We start from the raw sequence: 11,921 nt of genomic DNA, 5'->3' as shown, positions 1-11,921 counted from the left end.
TAATTATGGTTATTATTTTTAAAATCAGCTTTATTGAGGTACAGTTAGCATACCAACAAACAGCCTGTATTTAAAATGTACAGTTTGATATGTTTTGACATATCCGTATGCCTATAAAACTCTCATCACAATCAAGGTTATGGACACACCCCTCATCCTCAAAAGTTTTCTCATGCTCCTTTGTAATCCTGTCCTCCTTCCCCTTACCCCATCCCCAGGTAACCACTGATTTGCTTTCTGTCTCTGTAGATTGGCTTGCCTTTTTTAGAATTTTATATAAGTGGAATCATAAAGTAGGTAATTTTCTTGCCTTCCTTCTTCCCTCAGCATAATTATTTGGGGGTTTATCCATGTTGAGTACTTATCCATAGTTCATTCCTTATTTGTGAGTGTTCATTTGTATAGATATAGAGTTTACACATTCATCTATTAATGAGTTTGGATTGTTTTCAGTTTGTGGTTATTGTAAATAAATCTGTTACGAATGTTCACATTCAAATCTTTGGAGAGATACTTTCCTTTCTCTTGGGTAAACACTTAAGAGTAGAATGAGTGGATCGTAAAGTTTTATGTTTAAGTTTTCTGAGAAACTGTCAAACTGTTTTTCAAAGTGGTTGTAGCATTTTACACTTCCACCAGCAATGTATGAGGGTTCTAGTTCCTCTAAATCATAGCTATCCCTTGTAATTGGTAACCTTTTTAATTTTTAGCTACTCTGGTATGCACTGGTACTTCACTGAGGCTTTAATTTGAATTTCCCTAATGACTGACAATGTTGAGAATCTTTTCATGTGCTTATTTCCCTGTGGTATATCTTCTTTAGTGAAGTATCTATTCAAATCTTTTGCTCATTTTTGAAAATGGGTTTTTTGTTTTCTTATTATTGACTTTATTTATTATTGACTTTTAAGGGTTATTCATATATTCTGGATATAAATCTCCTTTCAGAAATACAATTTGTAAATATTTTCTCTCATTTTGTTGCTTTTCTTTTATTCTCTTAGCTATCTTTTAAAGAACAAAGGTTTTAAACTTTGTTGAAAACTAATTTATCATTTTTTTTCTTTTATGTATTATGCTTTTGATGCGGTATCTAAAAACTCTTAACCAAGTGCTCACTTCGGCAGCACATATACTATAATTGGAACCATACAGAGACAATTAGCACGGCCCCTGCGCAAGGATGGCATGCAAATTCATGAAGCATTCCATATTAAAAAAAAACCAAAAAACAAAAAAACAAAACTCCTAACACAAAGTCATTAAGGCTTTATGTTTTCTTCTGGACATTTTATAGTTTATAAAGTTTATTGTTTTAGATACTACATTCATGTTAACTTTTGTATATGGTGTGAGGTATGGATATCCAATTGTTTCAGTATCATTTGTTGTAAATATTATACTTTCTCCACTGAAATGCCTTCACATCTTTGTCAAAATGTTAGTTGTCCATGTGTGCATGCATCTGTTTCTGAATTCTGTTTTGTTCCATTGAAGTATTTGTTCGTCAGTGTGCTAATACCACACTGTCTGGCTTACAGTTTTATAATAAGACTTGAAATCAGGTAGTGTTAGTCCTTTATCTTCATTCTTTTTCAGAGCTATTTTGGCTTTTTGGAACAATCACTGTTTAGCTGCATGCTTGAGGAGACTTCTGCAGACCTCTGGGATCCTCTGTCAGTTCAGCTCTCTCCTCTCCTGTACTCTGTCCTTTAACTCTAACCACCTTGGTGTCCCCAGACTCTCAGCTCTGTCTCCTCAACTCAGCCCATCAGCTTCTGACAGGTGGCCTTGCCCTATGCCATGTCCCGGAAATGCTCTCAAGGCAGGAAGCGGGGGCAATCATAAGGCTCGCCTAATTTGTTTCTTGTCCCTCAAGGGTTATTGTTCTCTTTTGCCGGATATCCAGTGTCTTGTAAACCATTGCTTCATAGATTATGTTTGTTTTTTGGTTCAGGATGGCGGGTAAAATTGTTACTCCATCTTGGCTGAAGTGAAGCCTTAAATATGGCTATATTTGCAAGTAGTCTTCTACAGGAGATATAAAAAATCGAGATACTAATTACTCTTGCTTTTCTATTTTGGCTTTGATCATTGGGTGAACATCTATACCTCAATGTGGAAATAGTCTTAAGACATTTGGCCCAGCAATGGCTGGGTCAAAACAACAAACTGTAATTGTTCAAATTCCCATGGAATTGAATGACAGCAAAATATTTGGTAACTTGTGGGCATAGGGGTGTCTGATACAACAGACATAACAGTGTATTTCCTAGAAATGTGGCTTGCCAAGGTCAGTTCAATTCTACAAAGCAAAGAGGTGTGATATAGTCTGTTGTTTGGAAAACTGAAGTAGTTCAGCCTGGAGAAGCATATGTAGTATGTGTGGTGGGGAGGAGGAAAGAGAACTGAAGGGGTCAAGGGGAATTATTTAAAGAAAAGGCTAGAACAGTATGCAGAGTCTAGACATGGTAGTACAAGCACCCTTGTACACAGAGTTATGGAGTTTGGATTACACTGAAGGCAATGGAGAATCTGATGGGTTTTAAGGAGTTTAGTGACATTCATACTTTAGAAACACTATTTTGGAAGAAGGGTATGGGCAAGGCTTGAACAGGATTTGGGTATAATCATGCAATATGCAAGAGATTCATTAGGTGGATGTTGGAATGGTTCTACTGAGGATTGAGGAAAACTTCAGAGAAGCACTAACATGGGTTACAGAAAAGCAGATGAGTTTAAGAGATATTTAAGAGACAAAGTCAGTAGAACTTTGGAATAGTGTAAACATATTTAGGGACTGGAAGGTGATAGGGAGAGAGGAATCAAGGATGACTACTGGGTTTTTGACTCAAATAAATGGGAGAAGTTGGAACAATTGAACAAAGGGATGAGTGTGTGTGTGTCCACATATGTATCAACAGACCCTCATGTGATAATTTGCTTTTTCTTAGACATTTCAGTTATCAAGCCTCTCTCAGTTACATCACATAAATCCAACTCATATTGGCTTAAGGAAAAAAGGAAATTTAGTGGCTCTCATAATCAAAAAGTCTGGGGTATCTTGCTTCATGTATATCTGAATCCAGGTGTTTAGTAATCTGAAATTGTTACTCTTCTTCTTTTGGCTCTGATTTTCTCTGTGTTGACTTTGTTCTCTGAGAGCCTATTTGTGTGTGTTTATGTGTGTGTGGTGGTGGCAACTGTGTCTTCCATTCTATCAGTTAAATAACCTCAAAGGAAAGGGAATGGATCTTTATCAATGGTTCCGAGTAAGAGTGATGAAACGGACTTTCACTGGATCTCTCTGACCCATGTACCCAACCCTAAGTCAATCACTATGTCCAGGGAGATAGATTATTCTGATTGGCCAGAGTAGGAGCACGTGACCCCTCCAGAAATCTGGGTAGTGGGGTCAACCACACCAGAATCACACAGACTGAGTATGATTCACCTTCCCACCCCTTCCAAGGAAAACTGAAGTGCTACCACAAGAATGTGACTAGGTGCTGAGCAGGCAAAAACAGCTTCTGTCTCCCATAATTTACTACTAGTTCTAGAGCAGCACCTGCACATCTGATGAATGAAATTGTTTAACTTCGGCCACTCTTGAGATCTGCCTCACGTCTGTTTCTCCATCATAGTAGCCTGTTTCCTTGTCACTGGGAATTGTGACTTCTTTCAAAGAGGGAAGATCGATTGTGTACATTGTTACCATGCCTCCCTACAGTGGAGCTGGCTTCAAATGATTTTCAGACAACCGAGGAAAGAATCCATATCCCCAGTCTGTATTCATAGTGTGAACTCAGTGTGACTAATAAAATGCCTCCTGAATAACAATGCCATATTGGCAATTACATTTATGGGATGTGCATAGAAATAACAGAACTGCCCAGTTTCACTGAGACTGGAAGTGTGAGAATCAGCAGGCACCTGAGGAATCATCCAACTCAGTGTTGTTCACACTTTCAAATTCTAGGACCGTTTTTAACATTGCTTTTTCTACCTCCACATGAGAGCATTTTATTCAGATGCTTGCATGGATTCAAGAACCTCTGATGATGGTTTTCTGCCACTTTGGGAACCCTTGATCTCATTCAGCCATCCTCATTTTGACAATTAAGGAAATTAAAAGAAATCAGTAATGAAGAGAAGTGATTTACACAAAGTCACATGGCAGAGCTAAAACAAGAACCTGTGTAACTTGGACTCTTCTAATTTTGAGGTTTTTCCACTACAGTTGACCCATGAACAATGCAGGAGTTAAGGGGTCCGTCCCCTACCCCCCCACAGTTGGAAATCCATATATAACTTTGACTCCCCCACAACTTAACTACCAGTAGCTTACTGTTGACTGGAAGTCTTACTGATAACATAAACAGTTGGTTAACTATTATAGGTATATGTATTGTGTACTGTTCTTACTGTAAAGTAAGCTAGGGAAAAGAAATTGTCATTAAGAAAATCATAAGGAAGAGAAAATACATTTACAGTACTGTACTGTGTTTATTGAAGAAAATCTGCATGTAAGTTGACCCACGCAGTTCAAACCCATGTTGTTCAAGGGTCAATTGTGTATCAAGCTAAACCTGTAGCATGTTCCATCAATAGAGAAAGACTTGGTGTTTTAAAACATACTGACATTGAGGAAGAATTGCTAGAGTAATTTTTAGGCAAGTTAGGCTTTTTCATTTTGTTTCTTTCCTTCCACTTTTCAGAAGAAACCCATCCTTGCCTTCCGTGTTTAATAAAAAGGGAAAGGGACCTGCCCTGTGTTCAACATTTACTCTGAAGTTCTTTAATCCTCCTGACAATTCTGTCAAGTAGCTAGTATGCTTGCCATTTTATAGATGATGGAAGGAAGCTCAGAGAGATTGGAAATTGCCCAAGTTTGCACAGTCCACAATGGGAGGCTTACCAATCATCAGGGCTGTGCCCTGTCTGTTCTTTAATGAACACTTTTTTACGGGTAAGCAAGGACACCTCAAAGATGCTGAAAAGGTCATTGGCTATTTATTTAATAGACTGTCAAGGTGACATGTAAACAATAGTAACAACAACAACAACAATAAAATAATCTATAGCACTACATTTTTCAAGGTAAGAATATGCACCTAACCTTTCAGACCTTCAAAAAAAAGGAGAAGGAGTGGGAAGGGGAGGAAGAGGGGGAGGGGGAGGAAGAGGAGGAGCATGTGCTGGCTTCTAGGGGCTGTTGACTTTCTAAGAAACTCATCCCCTTACAGCCAATGCAGAGATCAGCAATCTATAGTCTAAAGGTCAAATTCAGTCTACTACCTGTTTTTATAAATAAAGATTTATTGGAATACATCCATATTCATTCATTACCTATTGTCCACGGCTGCTTTTGTGCTACAATGGCAAATTTGAGTATTCGTGATGGAAACTGCATGGTTTACAAAGCCTAAAATATTTACTACCTTGCCCTTTGCAGAAAAGGTTTGCTGACCCCTGGGCTAAAGGAAGAGTTTGCAAACTGTATTCTCGGGAGACTTATTAGTTCACCAAAATGGAACTCAAAAGTCTCTTTTACTAGGCTCGGGTGTCAGTGGACAAGGTTATTAGGGCCTAATTTACTTCAAACAGAACAGGTCTGCTTTCATCTCTATTACATATTGAGTTTTCACAGTTGAATCTGTGTTAGGTCAGGGTGATGGATGGACTGGAGACATTAGGTCAGATTCCTGGGGAGTCCTATAAATGTTCGTCTAACTGCTGACCCTGGGAGGAAAATCCAGGTGCCTGTGAAAAGTAAATTTGAGTATTTGGCACTTTTTTTTTTTTTTCCATAACTATGAGAAACAGAAATTCTTCTGCCTACTGCAAAATTGTATTTACTTGAGAAGTCCGAGGCTTCCGAGTGTAATTGTCTTGGGGGTTTTACTTAGGAAATATGCCCTGTAATGACCATAAAGTTTGGGTGGATGATAAAAACAGTCCACAGAAATAATATTTTAGAATTGATATTTTGGTTGTGGAGAATTTGATGATGTAAGAAGTCCCTGAGGCATATTACCAAGGCATTGGAAGTCTGAGATCAAGTTCATAAGAGCAATAATAACAATGAGTACCATTTATGTAGCATTTACTCTATAAAGAGTTCTAGGCACCCTTCAAACACTTCGCCTGGATTATTTCATTAAATCCTCAGCACAAACCTATGAGTTAAGTACTACAATTATTTCCACTTAACATATCAGAAGCCTGAGGCTCAAAGTCATACAGTAAAAGAAGGTGGACCTGGGACTATAATCAAGGCTGTCTGACCCTAGCACATGAACTTATCTGTATACTGCTGCCTCAGTAGAATGTTGAGGATTAAGAATGACTACGGCTAGGAGCTGATTCCAGTCCACTCTCAGAGTGTCCAGGACTCAGGAGTCCAGAGAACATATTAAGGTCTTCAATCAAATGCCGGTATCTGTGTCTATAGAGGCTGAGCCATTGCTTGCCTACTCCAAAATAGTTGCAGCAGGAGACAGTGAAGTTTTGTTTTAGTTCCAAGTATGTATAAATTCAAAAATCTGTTTCTTTTGAAAATTTTACAAAAAATATATGACCATGTTTAATATATAGCCATGTAAACAAATAGCCAGAGTTCCTTCTAGGACCTTGGAAGGAGCCCATGAATGTGGGGGGCTCCTGAGGATTAAGCTTTTACAGTGACAGTTGGTTGCTAGCTGCGTATCTGGGGATCACATGATTTTATAGTTTATGAGACCTTTATTAATGTCTATCTTCTCATCTAGAAAGAAATTTTTTAAGTAGAGAATATGTGTAGCTTTGTTTGTTACTTTATTTTATTGTCACCTAGTATATACTCCTTTGTGTTTTAAGGTTCTAGGCTGAGCTTTATTTTTTGCCTTCTGTTAGAATCATCTTTCTGAGATGGGGATGGAGCAATCACATCGTATAGGGAAACAGAAGATATTCTGTCTTTCAAACAGGAAAGTTAATGCAAGGAATTGGTTAGCTAAGTGATGGAAGAGCTAAGGTGCCAGAGGATGTTGAAGCACATCAGAATTTAGGAAACAAACTGAGGGTCTCAGAAGGGAGGGGGTTGGGGGGATGGGGTAAGCGGGTGATGGGCATTAAGGAGGGCACATGTTGTGATGAACACTGGGTGTTATATGTAACTAGTGAATCACTGAACGGTACATCAAAAACTAATGATGTACTATATGCTGGCTAACTGAACATAATAAAAAAAAATAATGAAAAGGAAAAAAAGAAGTTAAAAACTACAGAAAACTACTTCCACCCTTAGGGATGGAAGGTCAAAGGATGGAAATGGTTACTAGAGCCAGACTGCAGGATTATTTGACAGGAGACACAGCCATGGCAAGGACTGCCTAGTAGGAACGGGCACCATGAAGGAGGAGCTTCCTGGCTGGTGCTGGAACAATGGAGAAGAGTCTTCCTCTGGCAGAGGGGCTGCTTGAGGCAGAGGGAGAAATGTGCTGGCTTCTTTCCTCCTCACACATTCAGTCTTCTCCCAGTGCCTTCTATCAACCCAGAGCCAGTTGGCAAGGGAGCCTTGGAAATATAGTTCTCTGCAATAGAGAACAGAGCAGAATAAAGGTTGGAAATAGAGACGAGAGGAAAAATCTCAGCACAAGTCACAATACACTTAAGGAATGTTATGGGCTAGATTGTGTCACACTCCCCACCCCCCAACACATATGTTGAAATCCTAATTTAGTACCTAGGAATGTGTTTGTATTTAGAGATAGGATTTCTTTTTTAATTTTATTTTATTATGTTATGTTAATCACCATACATTACATCATTAGTTTTTGATGTAGTGTTCCATGATTCATTGTTTGCGTATAACACCCAGTGCTCCATTCAATACGTGCCTTCTTTAATACCCATCACCAGGCTAACCCATTCCCCCAACCCCCTCCCCTCTAGAACCCTCGGTTTGTTTCTCAGAGTCCATAGTCTCTCATGGTTCGTCTAGAGATAGGATTTTAAACAGGTAATTAAGTTAAGATGAGGTCACTGGGGTGGCCCTAATCCAATACCACTGGTGTCCTTATAAGAAGAGGGGATTTGGATACAGATGAGCACAGAGGGAAGATCATGAAGAAGACAGGGAGAAGATGGCCATCTATAAACCAAGAAGAGACCAGAAGAAACCAACCCTGCTGACACCTTGACCTTGGAAACCTGTAGCTTCTAGAATCATGAGAAATAAATTTTTGTGGTTTAAGACACCCAGTCTATGGTACTTTGTTATGGCAGCCCAGACAACTGCAACCTCCGGAATATTCCAGGTTATAGTATTCTGAGATATAGTATGGTCTATTATCACCCCTGGAGATTGTCTTTAACACTCAGTAGTTAAACTTGTTGTCCCCAGGGTTCTTTAGCTTCTGAGTTGCAGAAATCATTTGGGTCACTCCTGCAGATGGAAATCTCATCCATCACCATTTAATTCTCCTTCTCTTTCTTGAGGTTCCTACAGATCTGTGATGTCTCACCCATGCACAAAGTACATCAGTTAGTTGTCTAATTTCAGAAAGTACTCCCTTATCTGTGGGCCAGAAAACAAAGACATGGTAAAAATCTGCTTCTGAAACTGTCCAACTCCTCAAGGAAAAACAAAAATGCTTTTTGGAGCTACCTCAACTTCTACATGGGAATGGTTAAATGATAAATTCCTTCAGACCAGATGGCAATTTGATGCTTTAGAGGCAAACTGCTACCTTTTCATTTTCCCTTTGCTGCACCACAATTCATGTGGATCAGGACAACAGGAGCAGGAGGAAGAATGTTCTGCATTTTCTCCCCATCTGTTCCTATAAGGTCAGTGTGATAACAATATGGCATTCTCTGCGGGATGACAACACAAGACTTTAGACTCAAACCAGCAGAATCCTATTTCATTATAGGAATTTGTACTGCTAGACCCTGAAGGGAGATGTGGCCAATTCCAGAGCCTGAAAATATGATTACTGAGTCCAATTATGAAATAAAAAGAACATTGTATTTGGCCACAAAATACTAGGACTCAAGGCCTTGCTATGGGGCTTCCCATCTGTGTGACCTTAGGCAAATGACCTTTTCTCTCTGGACATGAGGATCTCATCTGTCAAGTGGGAGCAATACTTGCCCTATTGACAAATTTAAAAAGCTGAGCAAACTGCAAACCTGATAAACCCGAAGAAATCCTCACTGAGATACATAAGAAAACTTTTGAAAATTAAAGATAATGAGATAATATTGAAAGCAGCCAAAGAGAAACAATGCATTACCGACGGGGTGCATCCATTTGAATTACAGAAGATTTCTCATATGAAATCATGGAGGCTAAAAGGAAGCAGCACAATACTTTTCAATTGTCAAAAGAAAAGAACTGTAAATCATGAATTCTATTTCTGGCAAAATTATGCTTCAGAAATGAAGGGAACAACCATTCTCAGATGAAGGCAAACTAAAAGAATTTGTCATTAACAGACCTACCCTTATGACCGGCTAAAGCAACTTCTTCAAGCAGAAAGAAAGTGAGAAAAGAGGAAATCTTGGAGCATCCAGAAGGAGGAAGAGATCATGGAAAGGAGAGAAATAGGAGTACAAACAATAGATTATCCTTTTCCTCATGAGTTTCATAAGTCATATTTGAGGACTAAAACAAAAATTACGATCTGCTACCCAAGACAATTTTTAAGAAGGTAAAAAGCTTTAAATGCATTGAGGTTTCTACACTACTCAAAATGGTAAGATATTGATACTAGTGGACTATTATGAATCACATACATATATTTGTAATGTTCAGAGCAACCACTAAATAAAATTTTACAAAGAGATATATTAAAAAATATTATAAATAAGATCGAATCCTAAAATATGTTCAAGTATTCTGAAGGAAGACAAGAGAAAGAAATGAAGAGTAGAGGAAACAAATAGAAAATACTACAACAACAAAAAAAGGCAGACTTAGGCACTAAGATATCAATAATTATATTAAATGGAAATGGTCTAAATATACCAATCAAAAGACAGACATTGGCAGCATTGATTAAAAAAATTATGACTCAAGTATAAGCTGCTTATAAGAAACTTCAAATTCAATAATATACTTCGACTGAAAGTAAAAACATGGAAAAAGAAATGCAAACATTAATCAAAAGAACAGGATTACCCATATCAATATCTGATAAAGTAGACTTCAGAGCAAAGAAAATTACTAGAGACAAAGAGGGACATAATGTGACAAAAGGATCAATTGCCAGGAAGCCATTACAGTCCTAAATATGTATTCACTGCACAACAGAGCTTCAAAATACATTAAACAAATACTGACAGAGCCAAAAAGAGAAATAGACAAATCCACAGTGATAGTGGGGACATCAATGCTCCCTTCAAGTAACTGATAGAATCAGTTAGATGAGATCAGCAACTAATAGAAAATCAACAAGGATATAGAAGATGAATAACACAATCAACCAATAGTATTTATGTAATGTATATAGAACACTTTACCAAACAACAGCAGAATACACTTTTTTTTCCCCAAGTACCATTGTAACATTCACCAAGAACCTTATCTTAGGCCATAAAATGAATGTTGGCAAACTTAAAAATAATTGAAGTCATACGAAGGGTACTCTCTGATCATAATAGAATCAAATTAGAAATCAATAACAGAGGGCGCCTGGGTGGCTCAGTTGGTTAAGCGACTGCCTTCGGCTCGGGTCATGATCCCAGGGTCCTGGGATCGAGCCCCACATCGGGCTCCCTGCTCCGCGGGGAGCCTGCTTCTCCCTCTCCCACTCCCCCTGCTTGTGTTCCCTCTCTCGCTGTGTCTCTCTCTGTCAAATAAATAAATAAAATCTTTAAAAAAAAAAAAAAAAAAAGAAATCAATAACAGAAAGACAACAGGAAATCTCTGAATGCATGGAAGTTAATGCCTTACTTAGAGGGAAAAACAACCTTAACTTGACAATGGCAAGGCCTTAAGTATCTTGTAGGTCATCTTTAGCATGTGAAAGTCTTTTGAAAACCTCCCCTTTTCCCTACCCTCAACTCCCAAGTATATAATCCATCACCCCTCACAACCTTGGTGCTCTTTCTGCCCACAGGTCCTATCCCCTTGCTTTAATAAAAACCACCATTTTGCACCAAAAAATAAATAAAATAAAATCTTCTAAATAATGCAGGGGTTAAAGAGGAAGTCTCAAGGGAAATTAAAAACAAAAACATAGAACTGAATTAAAGCAAAAATGTGACATATCGAAATTTGTGGGATGCAGCTACAACAATATTGAGAGGAAAATTTATAGCACCGAATGTTACATTAGAAATGAGGAAATGTCTCAAATCAATAATTTAAGTCCCAATCCCAAAACTTAAAAAGGGTAAAAAATGAGTAAATAGTAAAGTGCAGAAATCATTTAAATTGAAAATAGGAAAACAATAGAGAAAATCAGTGGGGAAAAACTAGTTCTTTGGAAAAATCAATTGATAAACTTCTAGCAAGACTGACAAAAATTAAAAAAAAGATGCAAGTCACCAAAATCATGAAGGAAATAGTGGATATTACTTCAAATCTTCCAGCCATCAGAAAAATGAGGGAATACTGTGAGCAATTTCACACAAAAAATGCAATAATTTGGAAGAAATAAGCCATTCCTTGAAAGCCACAAACTACCAAAACTCAACCACGACAAAATGGACAATCTGAACGGCCTTATAACCATCCATGGAATTGAATGCTCAAGTAAAAATCAAAGAAATAAACAGGCTTGGATGGTTTTACTAGAGATTTACCAAACATTTAAATTAAAAATTAACAATGATTTTACACAATGCCCTCTAAAATATAGAAGATGAGGGAATACTTCCCTACTCATTTATGAGGCTGGTGCTGCCCTAATATCAAAACCATAGAAGAT

At 37.9% G+C, this 11,921-nt stretch overlaps 1 non-coding gene across 1 annotated transcript; it reads left to right on the top strand.

The window, feature by feature from the left end:
• Window positions 1-1,111: 1,111 nt before the first annotated feature.
• Window positions 1,112-1,218, top strand: LOC116644162. The gene has a single exon (XR_004301710.1). It is a non-coding gene; the product is annotated as a U6 spliceosomal RNA (small nuclear RNA).
• Window positions 1,219-11,921: the final 10,703 nt, after the last annotated feature.

This window comes from Phoca vitulina, unplaced genomic scaffold (genome assembly GCF_004348235.1).
Source record: "Phoca vitulina isolate PV1807 unplaced genomic scaffold, GSC_HSeal_1.0 scaffold28, whole genome shotgun sequence".
NCBI classification, from domain to species: domain Eukaryota; kingdom Metazoa; phylum Chordata; class Mammalia; order Carnivora; family Phocidae; genus Phoca; species Phoca vitulina.
This window is presented reverse-complemented; position numbering and strand designations above follow the sequence as displayed.